Genomic DNA, 20479 nt, shown 5'->3' on the forward strand with positions numbered 1-20479 from the left:
GCTCCCACTGTTCAACTCCCACCTGACTGCAGCAAGTGTGTTTTGGCGTTACGGTTTAACCTCTTGGTGTTTTATTTGTGACAGTTTCTCGGTTTAAAACAGAAAATCAATTATTTATTGATCAGTACGCCTTATCCGGAAATAAACACACACACACGAAAGTCATGGTAAACCTGTTAAATGCTCTTGGAAAATCAAGTTCTCGTTGGTTGCAGGCCTGAGGTTGTGTTCAGTTGAAGTCAGTGGATCACTTCTGTGAAGTGTAGATCCAGAATTCTACAGCAGGGCCCATGCCTCCTGGTTTTCTGAAAGCAAGCTTCTGGATGCTGCTTTTCTTCTCTCTGGGCTGCTTTAAAGTAAAGCTGTGTTACTTCTCACCTCATGGCGAGAGAAGCTTTAGTCTCTTCCCCATGGTGATCCACAAATGGCCCAGGATGTGGCTACTTCATACCTTCTTTGTTTCAGAAGACAACATTCAATTCTGGAATGTTTTAGGGTGGGTGCAATTGACACATCTTAATTTAAGATTTTCCTTTGTCCTTGGCAGATAAACAGTTTGAATATACAAAGGACAAGCCCCTTTAGTTTTTCCTTTGGCGGCCATTTTGGAGTATTGTTCACTTTTTAAAAGAAAGGTTCATTTTTAAAAGTCAGTTTTTATAACTTCAGATTTTGTTCATAATTTTTGGATCATCACACTTGTTGCATTGGTGCAAACTTCCTGGAATGCCAGGAAGTAATCAATACCAGTGCCATCACAAAAATGCCGCTAGCTCAGCCCACCTGCTGCAGAAACCTTGGACCGGATTTTATTTGGAAACCGCAGGTCCTGATGTGGAAACCAGAAGCGAGTGCAGCTTCCAGCAGGGCCATGAGCGGCTGGCCGCACACATTCAAGCACTGGCCATCCAATAAAGTGGACGATGGTAGGGACAGAGGCAGAGTCACCAGCATCAGCTGATGCCACAGCAGGTTCTGGTGCCATATTTAAAGGGCTGCCAGCCCCACAGTCAATATTTCATTGCAACAATAAGAATTTGTTAAGGGGAGAAAGGCTGCAGAACAATGCCAGAAGGAAGACCCAGGGTGGCCCCATGCTTTAGGGATGCCTCCCTCCAGGTTCTCTCACGGGCTGCCAGGGAAAGGTGGGAGAAATTCTGCTCTAGGGACAGGAGGACGACAGCTGGGCATCTGACCAAGCAAGCCTGGCTGCAATAGCAGAGGAGGTCAGCAGCCATGGGGGGTTACATCAAGTAAAGGCCTGCTCCCCGACCCGAACCAGACGAGACCTGACGACACGTGTCGGGCTAGAGTCGGGTCGGGCCGAGTCCAGTTCGGCCTGGACCGGACACACACAGTTTATGTGCTCTGCCTGTAAGTAATAAAACCAAAAAAAAAAATGACCTGAGCTGGGATTCCAGGACAAAACTGAGTCTGCGCAGTGAGCGAGTGACGTCACTGTGATGTCATCATGCATGTCATAGTCATAGAGCACTGAAACAGGCCCTTCGGCCCACCGAGTCTGTGCTGACCAACAACCACCCATTTATACTAATCCTACATTACTCCCATATTCCCTACCATGTCCCCACTATTCTCCTACCACCTACCTACACTAGGGGCAATTTACAATGGCCAATTTACCTATCAACCTGCAGGTCTTTGGCTGTGGGAAGAAACCGGAGCACCCAGCGGAAACCCACGCAGTCACAGGGAGAACTTGCAAACTCCGCATAGGCAGTACCCAGAATCGAACCCGGGTGGCTGGAGCTGTGAGGCTGTGGTGCTAATCACTGCGCCATTGTGCTGGTACTGTGCTGTAGCTTCCTGGATGTTCAGAGACCGAAGGTAAGTAAAGGGACGGTCAGGTCAGGCTCTTTTTCCTGTCCTGAGCAGGCCTTTAACATCAAGGACCTGGATTCAATGCCGCAAATGGCCCAATGAGCTCATCCAGGCAGTGAAAATGGAGTACCTCATACCCTTCACTTCTTAGGCCTTGCATTTGTCAGAGGAGGAGGTGCTTTAGGTGGAGAGGGAGTGCCCACTCAAACATGGCAAATGGTCAGGGCATCCAGACAAACTTCCTGAGGCATGGCTAAATGGTGCTGAAAGGCGGCCTTCTGTCATTGGAAACCCCTACGATGTCCCTGGAAAGGGTAGTATGCAGAAGGCATCTATGTGCCCCCATCAGTAACTGCTGGACTACCAACAGCATATGTCTTGGGCTTGTTCCCCTGGAGACCAACAACGTTCATCTTTGTGACTGCAGGAGAAGACAGCATACAAATCGTACAGAATGGGTCAAGACGGGCAGTGGACTGCCAAGTCTCCATGTCCTGAGCCCAATGGAGGTGGCGACCATGGAGCTGGCATGGCCGCAGGATGGAGGATGCGTTGTGGACGAAGAGACAGGCACCTTCCCAAGACAGGTGAGTAAGGTTGCCATGAGGCACAGGGTACATCAGCAGCAATGGAGCCATGCCCAATATAGGGGAGGCCCTTTACCATTCAATGTCTCTGTTCTCTCACAGGTCATATTGACATCCATGAAGAGCTGCTGAGCCTGTGGGAAAGCCTGCCTTCTCCGAGGGGAGAAAAGGAGCCTCATACCTCCGCATCCTCCACCAGCGCAGATACTCTCACGTTGGTGGGCACGCTGCAGTTAAATTTGGGTACACAACACGGATGTGCCCGAGCAGTTGACAGAAGCTGTGATAGCTCAAGCTTCTAACTGTTGGAGGACTCTGGGAGGCCAGGCCATGCTGTGCTCCAGGGTCATGTGCCTCTGGTGTCGCCAGCATCATGGGAAATGCTGCAACGAGAGGTGAGGCAACATCTGTCAGAGATGCCAGAAGCTATGTGCACTCAAAACGCAGATGCTGGAGGAGTCCATCCAGGTCATGAGTGCTGCACTGATTGGTGCACTAGTGGCACCCTCCACTGAAGAGATTGACAACTATCCTGGAGAACCACATCCAGCAGAGCACTCAGTGTCTGTAGGATATTCATGCAGACCTGCATACCCTCATCAAGACCATGAGCTCAACGCAGCAGTGGCAAAGCAAGAGGGGTCCGAGGCACTTTGAGTCACCACCAGGTCCTCTACCTTCTCAGGTCAGCAGGCAGGCACAAATGTGCCTTGTAAGGGAGAAGCGGCTGCCCCCCTGCCCCCACAGCTTGCACTCCTCTCAGAGTGCTGCTGGTGTGGGCAAAGTTCTTCTACCCTTCTGCCAGTGATGCCAGATCCTCCTTCATCCCCAACAGATACTGCTTCTGTTCAGGAGACCCTCAGCATGCCAGGGCCCTCCAGGCCGAAGGCATCCAGAGGAAGACCAAAGGGCAGCAAGGTAAGCAGCATGCCTCCACTTCAGCTGGCAGCGCAGGACAAGCACTGTATAGGAGTGCACGCAAAAGAATAAAAGAGCACCTAGAAGCATTGGGGGATTCACGGGTGAACGTGTAATGTAAATAGAAAGGGTAGCTTTTGTTGTCAGGATAAAATTAAGCTTCTATTGCACAAGATTTCCTTCCTCTTATTTCTAGCCTTTGGTGTTTCATTTCAACCCTGCCTCTGTCAAACGACTCGAGGTGACGAATCATGTCTGGAGCCTTGCCAGCTAAGCGCTGCGCACCTGGACAGGAGGGAGGAGAGGAAAGGGAGACAACAGGGCTGCATAAAGGCAAGTCTTTATTGGTCAATCTACAACTGGCAGTACAGATCAAAGGAAACACAAATGCATAAGGGCATCGTGAGCCTCCCTTGCGTGCATCTCACTGTGCTTTTCCTGTTGTCCCTGGGTCCTTCATCTCATTGTCCAAGGAAGCATCATGATCCTTGCTATCCTCATTGTTCAAACATTCTCCCCCTCCAAAGACAGGTTGTGCAGTGCGCAGCAGACCACCATAATATGAGAGACCCTCACCAAGGCATACTGAAGGGCTCCACCGGACCGATCTAGGCACCCGAATCTCATCTTGAGCAGACCAATGGCCTGCTCTATAGTTGCTTGCATTGTCCCATGGCAGGAGTTGGACCTTTCCTCTGCATCCGTCCAAGGGTTCCTCACAGGCGTCAGTAGCCATGCCCTCACTGGGTAGCCTTAGTCTCCAAGGATCCATCTCTGAAGGTGTGCAGGAGGCTGGAAAATCTCTGGCACCAGGGACTGCCTTAAAATTTAGGCATCGTGAAAACTTCCCGGGAAGGGTGCACGGACCTGCAGGATCTGTTTAGGGTGGTTGCAGACAAGTTGCACATTTAGGGATGGAAGCCCTTCCTGCTGAAGGAGACAGCTGGCTGGTATGCAGTAGCCTTGATGGCCACTTATGCAGTTGATGACACTTGCACCTGGGGGAGTCCAGTGATGGGCCCGAACCCAATGTACCCCTCTCAGCTTGAGAGCTGGAATCCGTGTGGAAAGACACATAGTTACTGGGCCTCCTCAACAGGGCATTAGTGAGCACCTTGATGCACCGATGAGATCCCACATTTCACCAGTGGATCCCCAGAATGATCCAGAGGCATAGAGGTTTAGTGCCAAAAACCACCAATGGCACTGATTTCCAACAAGTCCCCTAGGGCTCAGCTCATCCCACATCATAGTGCATTGGTCAACAACAGACTCCCTTGAGAGGCATCTTGGCCATCTGTAGGTAGTTGATCCAACATTCACAGCCTTTTGGGGAGAAGAGGTTCCAGTTCTCACCAGCTTTTGTGCAGAAAAGTGCTTTCTGATTTCGTTACTAAATAGCCTACCTCTAATTTTAAGATTACATCCCCATGCTCTGGATTCCCCATCTTATTTTTTTTTATTCAGAGATACAGCACTGAAACAGGCCCTTCGGCGAGTCTGTGCCGACCAACAACCGCCCATTTATACTAACTCTACAGTAATCCCATATTCCCTACTACCTATCTACACTAGGGGCAATTTACAACAGCCAATTTACCTATCACCTGCAAGTCTTTGGCAGTGGGAGGAAACCGGAGCACCCGGCAAAAACCCATGCAGTCACAGGGAGAACTTGCAAACTCCGCACAGGCAGTACCCAGAATCGAACCCAGGTTCCTGGAGCTGTGAGGCTGCGGTGCTAACCACTGCGCTGCCCGGGAATAGAGGGAATGGTTTTTGTATCTAAACTATAGAAATACTTTAATGTTTTTAAAAAGGCTGCGTTTGCTGAAAATGCAACCACGAGGTGGCGCAATAGCAGCACATGCACAAATGCAGCCTCTTCCACTGGAACATCACTGTGACATTCAGGCAGCTGCCAGGCTTAAAAATGGTGCTGCTCAATTTATCATAGATTTATCACCCCGCTCTCTGGCCTCTAACCACCACACCCCCCCCCCCCCCCCCGCACCCCTCCCCGTTCTCCGGCCGCTCGCTCACTGCTCCCCCCCCCCGGCCCTCCTCCATCCACTAGTTCCAGGCTGAGCCACTTATCTCCTCTCAGCCAGTCACTCCCACATTTGATCATTCTTCGCATGCCGCCCGCGGGCCGGGAGGTGTGACGGGTCGACATAGGAGCAAGTGGCCGCATGTGCAAACACCGAGCGCATGCGCGGAGACCGACCGGGTGCAATACACAATGACATTGGTACTACGCGAATTTCTCAAGGTCACCTCTGCCTTGGTGGTTTAAAGATGTTGCAGGCAGGGTCCTCTTCTTGGGCTGGAATGGAATCTCACAGCTGCTGGCTCGCTCTCTCTTTCAGAGAAATCTCAAGAAAAACCTGATCAGGTTGGGTTTCAGTCAGGTGATTATGGATGGTCTCCCTGGTATGTTCATACAATATCTTTTAATGTGTGGCCATTGTTATACAATGGGGTTTGGATGTGGCTTGCCTTGATAAAGTGGTGTTACAAGGTAGCCAGGAAGGAATTGAAGAATGGACTTAGGAGAGCTAGAAGGGGACATGAAAAAGTCTTGGCGGGTAGGATTAAGGAAAATCCCAAGGCGTTCTACACTTATGTGAGGAACAAGAGGATGGCCAGAGTGAGGGTAGGGCCAATCAGGGATAGTGGAGGGAACTTGTGCCTGGAGTCGGAGGGGGTAGGGGAGGTCCGAAATGAATACTTTGCTTCAGTATTCACTAGTGAGTGGGACCTGGTCGTTTGTGAGGACAGCGTGAAACAGGCTGATATGCTCGAACAGGTTGATGTTAAGAGGGAGGATGTGCTGGAAATTTTGAAAGGCATGAGGACAGATAAGTCCCCGGGGCCAGACGGGATATACCCAAGGATATTAAGGGAAGCGAGGAAAGAGATTGCCGCGCCTTTGGTGATGATCTTTGCGTCCTCACTGTCCACTGGAGTAGTGCCAGACGATTGGAGGGTGGCAAATGTTATTCCCTTGTTCAAGAAAGGGAATAGGGATAACCCTGGGAATTATAGACCAGTCAGTCTTACGTCGGTAGTGGGCAAATTATTGGAGAGGATTCTGAGAGACAGGATTTATGATTATTTGGAAAAGCATAGTTTGATTAGAGATAGTCAGCATGGCTTTGTGAGGGGCAGGTCATGCCTCACAAGCCTTATTGAATTCTTTGAGGATGTGACAAAACACATTGATGAAGGAAGAGCAGTGGATGTGGTGTATATGGACTTTAGCAAGGCGTTTGATAAGGTTCCCCATGGTAGGCTCATTCAGAAAGTAAGGAGGCATGGGATACAGGGAAAGTTGGCTGTCTGGATACAGAATTGGCTGGCCTATAGAAGACAGAGGGTGGTAGTCGATGGAAAGTATTCAGCCTGGAGCTCGGTGACCAGTGGTGTTCCGCAGGGATCTGTTCTGGGACCTCTGCTCTTTGTGATTTTTATAAATGACTTGGATGAGGAAGTGGAAGGCTGGGTTAGCAAGTTTGCCGATGACACGAAGGTTGCTGGAGTTGAGGATAGTGTGGAAGGCTGTTGTAGGTTGCAACGGGACATTGACAGGATGCAGAGTTGGGCTGAGAAGTGGCAGATGGAGTTCAACCTGGAAAAGTGTGAAGTGATTCATTTTGGAAGGTCGAATTTGAATGCAGAATACAGGCTTAAAGACAGGATTCTTGGTAGTGTGGATGAAAAGAGGGATCTTGGGGTCCATGTCCATAGATCGCTCAAAGTTGCCACCCAAGTTGATAGGGTTGTTAAGAAGGCGTATGGTGCGTTGGCTTTCATTAACAGGGGGATTGAGTTTAAGAGCCGCGAGGTTATGCTGCAGCTCTATAAAGCCCTGGTTAGACCACACTTGGAATATTGTGTTCAGTTCTGGTCGCCTCATTGTAGGAAGGATGTGGAAGCTTTAGAGAGAGTGCAGAGGAGATTTACCAGGATGCTGCCTGGACTGGAGGGCATGTCTTACGAAGAAAGGTTGAGGGTGCTAGGGCTTTTCTCATTGGAACGAAGAAGGATGAGAGGTGATTTGATAGAGGGGTACAAGATGATGAGAGGCATAGATAGAGTGGATAGCCAGATACTTTTTCCCAGGGGGCATAATTTTAAGGTGATTGGAGGAAGGTTACGGGGAGATGTCAGAGGTAGGTTCTTTACACAGAGAGTGGTGGGTGCGTGGAATGCACTGCCAGCGGTGGTAGTAGAAGCAGATACATTAGGGACATTTAAGCGACTCTTGGATAGGTACATGGATGATAGTAGAATGAAGGGTATGTAGGTAGTTTGATCTTAGAGTAGGTTAAAGGTTCGGCGCAACATCGTGGGCCGAAGGGCCTGTACTGTGCTGTACTGTTCTATGTTACTTCCTCACCTATGATCTTGGCTTTGAATCCAGAGTCGTCCTATCTGCAAAGGTCTTCGATAGTCCTATTCTTGAAGGTAGAAGCCATTTAGCATTGAATGGCCTGTTTAGCATTTTAATGTGCCTTCCCCAAAATTAGTCCAGACGTGAAGATGGTTTAGTCTGCAATAGTTGCAATGTATATTTGCAGTACAGGAGATGGTCATCTGACCTCTTACTACCTCATCTGCAGCAAAATGTGTCAATTTTTGTGAGTTTATTATTGCTCCAGGTCACTATTTTCATAACTGGTCTTTGCGTGAGCATGACAGCCTGCTGCCCTTGACTTTTTTAGGTGGTGGAGGTCACAGATTTGTGCACACGGGCACTAACTCCTTTGCTCCTCCACTACTCTTGGAATATTCGAAGTTGTCTTTTTTGGACCCAAAAGTGGATGACTTCACATTTCCGCACATTAAACTGCACTGGACATAATGTTGTGCACCATGTGCGTCACTTTCCAACTTCCTCATCTCCTAACTTAGTGGCATAGTGCAAGAAATTGGACATAACCCTGTGATTTCACTTATTATGCTAATAAAATTGCTTCTGTGGAACTTGCACTAGCATGGTAGCTGGGACAGTGTATCCAGATGTTGATATACGGACTGCTAGAAGGCAAACTCCCACACCTCAAATTTTACCTTCTGTAAATAGTAATAGGAAACAGAAAAGTAGATTTGCTAAGAGGATGTGAGATTACATTAAATTCATTATAATAAATGAAGTAATAGTTAATTGATCAGTTATTTTACTTTGCAAGTGTTGTAAAAGATTCAATTAGAGAAACTAATCAAACCACTGTAAGTGAAGATAATTCAAGAAACAAAAAAAATTTGTAACTTCACTGCAATTTGGGAGTTGACACAGAGACAAGGGCTCCAATAACGGGGAGGCAGGAGGGATGCAGGGGAGCCCTGCAGCGGGTAAAGAATTCGCAAGGCTGGGTACGAGGAAGCTCTTAACAACAGGTCCTTATTTAAATAAATCACTGCAAACTCACACTCAACAGCAGGCCAGATTGACTGTCTAGAAGGTGGGCAGAAGCAGAAATTAGCAGCAGGAGGCTACAGCCAGGGGCCCCTGGGAACAGTTCCACGAGTTAGTTGGGGAGGGGGGGTGCCGAGGGAGAAAAGAAGGGCGAGTGGGGAGAAGCGATGAACCTGACATCATGAAAGCGTCACAACATCACTAAAGTGTCTTGAAGGGACTACCTCCATAAAATGAACCTCACAATAGTAACCTAGGTACCTCTGGTGCTGTGGGTAGCCCTGAATGAACAAATATCACAAAGAAACTATAGCATCAATGAGGATATCAGGTACTACAATAAGCTATTAAAACACTCCTGCCAAGGATGCTATTTCTACTAGAGCAGTGATGGAAAATATTTGTTTTCAGATATTCCTTTGTATAATTTTTCAATGCCACAAGTTGAAGGGGGTGGGTGTAAAGGTTCTCATTTATTTAAATGTGCATGTACATTATACTTACTGTCCTGTTAGTGTGCAGCCAATAGGGATTGACCAAATTCTAGAAAAGGGCTAGACATTCTCAGAGGAGGCAAGCATTAAAACCAATGTAGTTTGATATTACATGGAGTATAACTACATGATGATAGCAAGCCTGGTTTAAAGAGCACACACACAAGATTCCCTAAAGATCACAGACCTGAAACCTTAACTCTGTTTCTCTCTCCACAGATGCCAGACTTGCTGGAGTATTTCCAGCACTTTGTTTTTATTTCAGATTTCCAGCATCTACAGTACTTTGCTTTTATTATACAAGATTCCCTAAATCTTCTAGACACTTCTTAAACCTATCCCACTGCCTTTTCAGGTGGATGCAAAAAAAATCTCATGTCATTAACATAACAGCTGGGGAACTCTCTTGATATTATGACCAACACTTAGCTCGCAACTGAAGCCATTAAAAAATTTAAATTGCATTTTGTCTCTTTGTTTGTTGGACCATGCGGCCTGCAAATTGACTTCTGTGTATGTTTACATTACAACAGTGGTTACACTTCTAAAGGCATTATACAAATGATTTTCTTCCTTGCATTGTTTGGAATTAATTTAAAGGTTTACAAAATGTGGCTGTCACATGGACTATCTAATTTAAGAAAACCTGCTGGACACCTTTATGCCAGCATCCTCATAGACAAAGTCAGCATTCCAGTTAGGCAATGTAAATAGGGCATTGTTGGCTCAACCCATACTTAAATTTGTATTACTGTTTGGTACATGACAAGCAACAATAGTATTGGCTTGAATTTTACCACTAGAAGGAGTAAACAGAAGTACCTATGTGCTAATTACAGAATTTTTATAATGTTGCATGGATTTTGAATATTTAAGGCAGAAGTGAAACAATTGCATGATTCTGGGCTCCACTACCAGAAAGAAAAATCGACTGGAGGTCTGTTTTTTTTTCTTTCATGGGATGCGAGCATTGCTGGCAAGACCAGCATTTATTGCCCACCCCGAATAGCCCTCAAGAAAGTGCTGGTGAGCCACCTTCCTGAATTGCTGCAGTCCTTGGGTGTAGTGCTGTCAGGAAGGGAGTTCCAAGTTTTTAATCCAACGACACTGAAGGAACGGTGATACAGTGCTAAGTAAGGATGATGCGTGGCTTGGACAGAAACTTGCAGATCGTGGCGTTCCCATGCATCTGCTGCCTTAATCCTTCTAGGTGGTAGAGGTCGGAGGTTTGGAAGGTACTGTCGAAGGAGACCTGGTGAGTTGCTGCAGTGCATCTTGTAGATGGTACACACTGCTAGCACTGTGCATCGGTGGTGAAGGAAATGAATGTTTAAAGTGGTGAATGGGGTGCTGATCAAGTGGGCTGCTTTGTCCTGGATGGCGTTGAGCATCGAGTGTTGTTGGAGCTACATTCATCCAGACAAATATTCCATCACACTCCTGACTTGTACCTTGTAGATGGAGGACACGCTTTGGGGAGTTAGGAGGCAAGATATTCACTGCAGAATTCCCAGCCTTGGACCTGTTCTTGCAGCCACAGTATTTGTATGTGGTTGGTCCAGTTAAATTTCTGGTCAATGGTAATCCCCAAGATGTTGATGGTGGGAGAATGCAGCGATGGTAATGCCATTTAATGTCAAGGGGAGATGGTTAGATTTTCTCGTTGGAGATGGTCATTGCATGGCATGAATACTATTTGCTACTTATCAGCTCAAGCCTCGCTGCATGCGGACACGGACTAAATATTTGAAGAGTCGCAAATGGTACTGAACACTGGGCGATCATCATTGAACATCCCCATTTCTGACCTTATGATGGAGGGAATGTCATTGATGAAGCAACTGAAGATGGTTGGATCAAGACACTACCCTGAGAAACTCCAGCAAAGTCCTGTGCTTATCTGGCCTCCAACAATCACAACCATCTTCCTTTGTATTAGTTATGACTCCAACTAGTGGAGAGTTTCCCCCTAACTGGCATTGATTTCAATTTTGCTTGGGCTCCTTGATGCCACACTTGATCAAATGCCAGCTTGATGTCATGGGCAGTCACTCTCACCTCACCTCTTGAATTCAGCACTTTTGTCCATGTTTGGATCAAGGCTGTAATGAGATCTGGCAGATTCCTAACCGAGCAACAGTGAGAAGGTTATTGCTGTGTATGTACCACTTGATAGCGCTGTCGACAATACCTTCCATCACTTTGCTGATGATAGAGAGTAGCCTGATGGTGCAGCAATTTCCCAAAATGGATTTGTTCTGCATTTTGTGGACAGGACATACCTGGGCAATTTTCCACATTGTTGGGTAGATGCCAGTGTTGCAGCTGTACTGGAACAGCTTGGCTAGGAGTGTGGCTAGTTTTGGAACACAAGTCTTCAGTACTGCTGCCAGAATATATATCTGGAGCCTTCAGCCATTTCTTGATATCATTTGGATTGAATCGAATTGGCTGAAGACTGGCATCTGCAATGCTGGGGACTTCAGGAGGAGGCAGAGATGGATCATCCACTCAGCACTTCTGGCTGAAGCTGGTTGAAATACTTCAGCCTTGTCTTTTCAACCGACATACTGGGCTCCCACAGCATCGAGGATGGGAATGCTTGTGCAGCCTCCTCCTCCAGTTAATTGTCCACTACCATTCACGATTGGATGTGGCAGGTCTGCAGAGCTTTGATCCATTGCTTGTGAGATCACTTAACTCTGTCTATTGCATGCTGCTTCAGCTGTTTAGCTTGCACGTAGGCCTGTGTTGTAGCTTCACCAGGTTGGCACCTCATTTTTAGGTTTGCCTTGTACTGCTCCTGGCATGTTCTCCTCGTTAAAGCAAGGTTGATCCCCTGACTTGATGGTAATGGTAAAGTGAGGGATATGACAGGCCCTGGGGTTACAGATTGTAACTGGATACAATTCTTCTGCTGCTGATAGTCCACAGCACTTCATAGATGCCCAGATATGAGCTCCTAGATCTGTTCTGAATCTATCCCATTTAGCACAGTGTTAGTTCCACACAACATGATAGACGGTATCCTCAGTGTGAAGTTGGGACTTTGTCTCCACAAGGACTGTACAGTGGGCATTCCTACCAAAGCTGTCTCAGACATATGCATCTTGCTCCTGATAGGATAAATTAGCCAACACATGCTAATCATAGCGCCACCCACTCTGCAGCCAACCCAAGTGCAAACTTTAACATACAACCCCCCACACAAAGGTCCACCACCCAGCAAGATTTTAACAAATATCTACTATTTGTACATTTCTGACTTAAAGAATAGTTTGCTATAAATAAACCCCTGCTTATCAATACCTGCAGTCAACTGTGTCTAACAAAGGAAGTTAAGGATTGTATAAGATTAAAAGTAAAGACCCATAAAGTTGCCAGAAATAGTTGTAGACCTGAGGATTGGGAGGATTTTTAAAATATAGCAAAGGAGGACCAAGAAGCTGATAAAGAAAGGGAGAATAAAATATGAATGTAAACTAGCTAAAATATAAAAAGGGACTGTAAAAGCTTCATGGATACGTAAAAAGGAAACATCTGGCGAAGACAAATGCGGGTCTGTTACAGGCAGAGTCAGGAGAATTTACAATGGGGAACAGAGAAATGGCAGAGAAGCTAAATGATTACTTTGTGTCTGTCTTCACTGAGGAAGATACAAGAATTCTGGGATTAGGGAGAATGAGGAATTGAAGGAAATTAGTATTAGTAAGAAGGTTGTATTGGAGAAATTAATGGAACTGAAGGTTGACAAGTCCCCGGGACCTGATGTTCTACATCCCAAAGTGTTGAAAGAGGTAGCTATGGAGATAGTGGACGCATTGGTAATCATCTTCCAAAATTCTACAGATTCTGGAGCGGTTCCTGCAGATTGGAAGGTAGCAAATGCCACCCCACTATTTAGGAAGTGAGGGAGAGAGAAAACAGGGAACTAAAGACCTGTTAGCCTTACATCAGTAGTAGGGAAAATGCTCCAATCTATTCTAAAGGATGTGATAAATGTACACTTGGATAATAATGATCTGATCGGGCCTAATCAATATGGATTTATCAATAGGAAATCATGTTTGATGAGCCTGTTGGAGCTTTTTTGAGGATGTTACTAACAGAATTGATAAAGGGGAGTTGGTGAATGTAGTATACTTGGACTTTCAGAAGGCTTTTAATAAAGTCCCCCACTGGAGGTTGGTTAGCAAAATTAAAGCACATGGGAGAGGAGATAATATACTGGCATGGATTAAGGATTGGTTAACAGGCAGAAAGCAGAGAGTAGAAATAAATGGGCCCTTCTCGTGTTGGCAGGCTGTGACTAGTGGGGGTACCGCCAGGATTAGTCCTTGGGACCCAGTTGTTCACAATATATATTATTTGGATGTGGGGACCAAATGTAATATTTCCAAGTTTGCAGATGACACAAAACTAGGTGGGAACGTGTATCGTGAGGAAGATGCAAAGCGGCTTCAAGGGATTGGGACAGGCTAAGTGAATGGGCAAGAACATGGCAGATGGAACATAATCTGAAAAATGTGAGGTTATTCATTTTGGTAGGAGGAACAGATGTGCAGAGTATTTCTTAAATGGCAGGAGATTAGAAAGTGTAGCTGTACAAAAGGAAGCTGGGTATCCTTGTCAATAAGTCACTGAAAGCTAACATGCAGGTGTAGCAAGCAATTACATATGAACATACGAATTAGGAGCAGTAGGCCACTCGACCCCTTGAGCCTGCTCCACCATTCAATAAGTTCATGGCTGAACTGATGACTCCACATTTCCACCTACCCCCGATAACCTTCCACCCCCTTACTTATCAATAAACTATCTACCTCTGCCTTAAAAATATTCAAAGACTCTGCTTCCACTGCCTTTTGAGGAAGGCTTATGGTATGTTAGCCTTTATCGCAAGAGGATTTGAGTACAGGAGTAGTGAAGTCTTGCTTCAATTGCAGAAAACCTTGGTTGGGCCGCACCTGGAGTACTGTGTGGAGTTTTGGTCCCTACCTTAGGGAGGATATTATTGCCATAGAGGGAGTGCAATGAAGGTTCACCAGACTTGTTCCCGGGATGGCGGGACTATCCAATGAAGAGACATTGGGGAAAGTGGGCCTGTATTCTCTAGAATTTCGTAGAAACCTGCAAAATACTTAAAGGGATAGACAGGGTAGATGCAGGCAAGATGTTTCCCCTGGTTGGGGAATCTAGAACCGGGGACACAATTTCAAAATAAGGGGGAAGCCACTTTGGACAGAGATGAGGAGAAATTTCTTTACTCAGAGGGTTGTGAATCTTTGGAATTCTCTACCCCAGAGGGCTGTGGAAGCTCAGTCATTGAGTATGTTTGAAGCAGAGATTGACGGATTTCTAAATACCAATCACAGAAAGGGATATGGGATAGTGTGGAAAAAAGGCATTGAAGTGGATGATCAGCCATGATCGTATTGAATTGCGGAGTAGGCTTGATGGGTTGAATGGCCTACTCCTGTTCCTATGTAAAATTCATCCATAAAAAAAAAATCAGGATTAACTATTGCCATTGAAAAAGGATGGTAATCTGTGTACAGATCTATAGATATGGATAACGAAATATGCTATCAGCAGGGCTCTCAAACAAAAAAAACATTTCAGTTCATAAATGATTTGCGTAATATTCAGCTTCAAAGTTTATATCAACATTGATACTTCTGTGCATTACACAGCAAATCTATGGATTGAAAAGCCAATTAGAGGTTAGATTTATCACTGAAATTGATGTAAAGGAACAAACATCACAGAACAGTAAAAAGGAATTAAATTCATGGGCATTTTACAATTCAACTTTTGAGAGATGCAATGGCTTGAGTAAGAAAGACTGCAAGAAATGTAGGCTGTTTAGCATATTTATGTTAGAGCATTCTGAATTACACAAGAATCTAGATGTGGAAAAGAAAATTTTCAACAGAAAAAATCTCTCGCCTTTATAAAAAGCACAGCATGCTTTAGACATTATTCTAAATGCTAAATTCTATTGACTGGGATTTTCCTCTTTTATGTCCCCTTAACCTGAAATTTTCAGCCCATTGATTTTAATACACATACTTCAAATAATTGATTACAGTAATAGTTAAAAGGTAAATCATCCACCTTTATTATAGTCTAAAAAAATTGAATAACCTGTATCAAATGAATGGTCTTAATTAAGCGGATGACTCCTGTTGAAATGCAATACTGTCTAAATGAGAGCAGTTTCTGCATAATTTCTATACAGTGATCCCAAGATTCTTTTAACTTTCTATTTTAAAAAGAGAATGGTCCTTGACATCCATATGATAAACATTCTCTATTATATAAAGTCAGCTAATTCTGACATTACATTGTTGAAAGGACACCTTTGCCTTTCTGGCACATGAATTAGGAACTACTGAAGATCAAGGAGTTTACTATTTGAAACTAGAAGTAGAGGTGTTTTTAATGACAATCTTTTTAAGTCTATGGAATTGAAACATTCAATATGGAATTGAAACATTCAATATTTGCACAGCATGAGATTAAGATCACATATTACGATCATGGAAAATAATTAGTGTACTAAGCATCTTTTATGAACCTAGTAACTTATAGATAAAAACATAATAATTGGTGCTCACCAAGTTAGACTAATCTTCGTATCCAGAAATTAAGAGGCAATTGAGAACCTATCATACTTGCAATCCCAAGTGTTCAAGGTGCCTTTCCACAAATCAGATGCTTAACACTTCTATTTACATTTCTAAACTTTGATGTCACTCTTTTACAGGAAGGCATTATGGTTTGGATGACCTGAACAGTTTTAATAGACCACCACCACCTTCAAGTTGTCCTCCAAGCCACACACCATCCTGACTTGGAACTATATTCGCCAATCCTTCAATGCCATTTGCGTCAAAAACTCTGCAACATCACTGTGGATGTACTTACACCAGATGGACTGCAGCAGTTCAAAGGGACAGCTCACCACCACCTTCAAGGGCAATTAGGGATGGGCAACAAATGTTGGCCTTGCCAGTGACACGAACACCCCATGAAAATTTTTTTGAAAATTCTATGTCCATTGGATTCTCCTCATCTGCCCTGCTAGGTACAACCTCAAGAAAATGAACCAGATTGGTCAAGCACAATTTTGATTCCATAAACCTGTGTCGACTCTGTCCAATCATAGTGATTTTTTAAGTGTCCTGTTATCACACCCCTAATAAAAACGCTAGCATTTTCCCTACTGGTGATGTCAGGCTAACTGGCCTATAGGTCCCAATTTCTCTCTCCCTCCTTTCTTGAATAACTGGGTTATGTTTGCTACTTTCCAATCCATGGGGACCATTCCAGAATCTAGAGAATTCTAGAAGATCCAAACCAATACATCCATTATCTCTGTAGCCATACCTTTCGAAACCTAGAATATAGACCATTAGGTGCCATTAATTTCTCCAGTACTATTTCTTTACTAATTTCTCCAAGTTCCTCAATCTAACTAAAACCCTTGGTTCGCCATTATGGTCAGAATTTCTTTTTTGTGAAGACAGATGCAAAGTATTTGTTTAATGTCTCTGCCATTCCCTTATTCCCCATTATAATTCCTCCCATCTCTACCTCTAAGGGACCCACATTTGCTTTTGTGAATCTCTTTCTTTTTTAATATACCTATAGAAACTTTGACTATGTGTTTTTATGTCTCTAGCTAGTTGACTTTCATATTCTCTTTTTATTCATTTCTGTCATCCTTTGTTAACTTTTAAGTTGCTCCCAATCCTCAGGCTTACTACACCTTTGGCAATCACTGACCAACGCAAGCAAATGGGCCGGTGGGTGGAACACTACCTAGAACTGTACTCCAGGAAAAATGTTGTCACTGAGACCACCCTCAATGCAACCCTGTCTCTGCCAGTCATGGATGAGCTGGACGAACAGCCAACAAAATCGGAACTCAGTGATGCCATTGATTCTCCAGCCAGCGTAAAAGCCCCTGGGAAGGACGGCATTACCCCTGAAATCATCAAGAGTGCCAAGCCTGCTATACTTTCAGCTCTGCACGAACTGCTTTGCCTGTGCTGGGATGAGGGAGCAGTACCACTGGACAAGCGCGATGCCAATATCATCACCCTCTGCAAGAACAAGGGTGACCGCAACAACTACCGTGGAATCTCCCTGCTCAGCATAGTGGGGAAAGCCTTCGCTCGTGTCACTTTAAACAGGCTCCAGAAGCTGGCTGAGCGTGTCTACCCTGAGGCACAGTGTGGCTTTCGAGCAAAGAGATCCACCATTGACATGCTGTTCTCCCCTTCGCCAGCTACAGGAGAAATGCCGTGAACAACAGATGCCCTTCTACGTTGCTTTCAGTGATCTCACCAAAGCCTTTGACCTCGTCAGCAGAAGTGGTCTCTTCAGACTACTAGAAAAGATTGGATGCCCACCAAAGCTACTAAGTATCATCACCTCATTCCATGACAATATGAAAGGCACAATTCTGCATAGCGGCATCTCATCAGACCCCTTTCCAATCCTGAGTGGCGTAAAACAGGGCTGTGTTCTCGCACCTACACTGTTTGGGATCTTCTTCTCTCTGCTGCTCTCACATGCATTCAAGTTTTCAGAAGAAGGAATTTTCCTCCACACAAGATCAGGTGGCAGGTTGTTCAACCTTGCCCGTCTAAAAGCGAAGACCAAAGTAAGGAAAGTTCTCATCAGGGAACTCCTCTTTGCTGACGATGCTGCATTAACATCTCACACTGAAGAGTGTCTGCAGAGACTCATCGACAGGTTTGTGGCTGCCTGCAATGAATTTGGCCTAACCATCAGCCTCAAGAAAACGAACATCATGGGACAGGACGTCAGAAATGCCCCATCTATCAATATCGGCGACCACACTCTGGAAGTGGTTCAAGAGTTCACCTACCTAGGCTCAACTATCACCAGTAACCTGTCTCCCGATGCAGAATTAAACAAGCGCATGGGAAAGGCTTCTTCTGCTATGTCCAGACTAGCCAAGAGAGTGTGGGAAAATGGCGCACTGACACAGAACACAAAAGTCCAAGTGTATCAAGCCAGTGTCCTCAGTACCTTGCTCTACGGCAGCGAGGCCTGGACAACGTATGTCAGCCAAGAGCGACGTCTCAATTCATTCCGTCTTCGCTGCCTCTGGAGAATCCTTGGCATCAGGTGGCAGGACCGTATCTCCAACACAGAAGTTCTCAAGGCGGCCAACATCCCCAGCATATACACCCTACTAAGCCAGCGGTGCCTGAGATGGCTTGGCCATTTGAGCCGCATGGAAGATGGCAGGATCCCCAAGGACACATTGTACAGCGAGCTCATCACTGGTACCAGACCCACCGGCCGTCCATGGCTCCGCTTTAAAGACGTCTGCAAACGCGACATGAAGTCCTGTGACATTGATCACAAGTCATGGGAGTCGGTTGCCAGCGATCTCCAGAGCTGGCGGGCAACAATAAAGGCGGGGCTAAAGCGTGGCGAGTCGAAGAGACTTAACAGTTGGCAGGAAAAAAGACAGAAGCGCAAGGAGAGAGCCAACTGTATAACAGCCCCGACAACCAATTTTATCTGCAGCAACTGTGGAAGAGTCTGTCACTCTAGAATTGGCCTTTATAGCCACTCCAGGCGCTGCTGCACAAACCACTGACCACCTCCAGGCGCTTACCCATTGTTTCACAAGACAAGGAGGCCAAAGAAGAAGAAGAAGAAGAACTACACCTTTGGCAATATTAGAAGCCTTTTCCTTTAATCGAATACTATTTTTAACTTCTTGTTAGCCACAGTTGGTCTTTTCCCAAAGGATTTTCATTCCTTCGGGAATGTATATTTGTTCTGAATTATACTTTTAAAAAAAAATTGCTTATCTACTGTCATATTTTGATCAAGTTCTCCAATCTATCTGAACCAACTCACCCGCTCATATCTATCTAGTTGGCTTTTAGATTTTAAGACCCTAGTTTTAGATTTAACACAGAATTATATATTGAGTTTATCATATAAGGATCATTCTTTCCCCATCAGCTCCTCTACTAAAAGGTTGTTAATTAATTCTTTTTCATTGCACAATATTAGATCTAAAATAACATTTTCCCTCGTTGACTGCCCCACATACATAACCAACCTAGAAAACATTTTATGAACTTGTCCTTCAAACTATTACTACTAATTTGGTTTGCACAGGCTACAAGATTCAAGTGCCCCATAATTACTGTATTACTCCTGTTACATGCACTTCTAATCTCCAGATTTATACTATGTTCAACACTACATCTACTGTTGAGTTGCCCATCAGCCACCCCCACTGGTGTATTCTGCCTCCAAACTGATTCTACATCTTGACTTTCAGCCAAGATTCTTTCTCTCTACTACTGTACATCACATCCTTTATCATGGCTACCACTCCTCCATTTCTATTTAGCCCATCTCGTCTAAAAGTCAATTCAACTATTCCAACACACTCCTGGACAGCCTCCACTTTCTATCCTCGATAAACTGGAAATCATCCAAAACTCTAGTGCAAATCCTAAATTGCACTAAGTCCCATTCACCCATTATCCGTGTTCACTGGCCAATCCTGGCTCCCACTGTAACAACATTTTGATTTTAAAATTCTCATAATTGTTTCTAAATCCCTCCATGACCTTGCCCCTCTCTATCACAGTCACCTTCTCCAGCCCTACAACTCTCAGAGATACCTAGACTTCTCCAATTGTAATCACTCCGCCATAGGCAGCTGAAGGCACAGTCACCAATGCCCTAATCTCTAGAATTCCCTCCCTAAATCTCCTCTGGTTACTTTCCTCCTTTATGACTCTCCTTAAAATCTCTCTCTTTGACCAAGCTTTTGGTCACCTGCTCCTTACATGGATTGGTATTAAATTTCATTTGGTAAAGCTCCTGGGTAGCGCCTCAGGACACTTTACTACGTTACAGGTGCTATATAAATACAAAATGCTGTTGATGCTGGTTTATTCGAGCAACAACACAGAGGCAACATTTGCTATTATGCACACAGCGAACCAAACAATGATCATCCCTTCTGAAGAATGGTCAATGACCTGAAACGTTAACTCTGCTTCTCTTTCCACAAATGCTGCCAAACCTGCTCAGTATTTCCAGCATTTCTTGTTTTTATTTCAGATTTCCAGCATCCGCAGTATTTTGCTTTTATTTTAACGATCATTCAGTTTACATCCCTGAAATATGTACAAACAGCA

The 20479-nt window shown here is 44.9% G+C and overlaps 1 protein-coding gene across 2 annotated transcripts in view; it reads right to left on the minus strand.

Moving 5' to 3' along the window:
• Window positions 1-20479, minus strand: part of acadsb (acyl-CoA dehydrogenase short/branched chain) — an 89912-nt gene that overhangs the window by 69205 nt on the left and 228 nt on the right. The window lies entirely within an intron of this gene.

This window comes from Heterodontus francisci, chromosome 20, assembly GCF_036365525.1.
Source record: "Heterodontus francisci isolate sHetFra1 chromosome 20, sHetFra1.hap1, whole genome shotgun sequence".
Lineage (NCBI taxonomy): Eukaryota > Metazoa > Chordata > Chondrichthyes > Heterodontiformes > Heterodontidae > Heterodontus > Heterodontus francisci.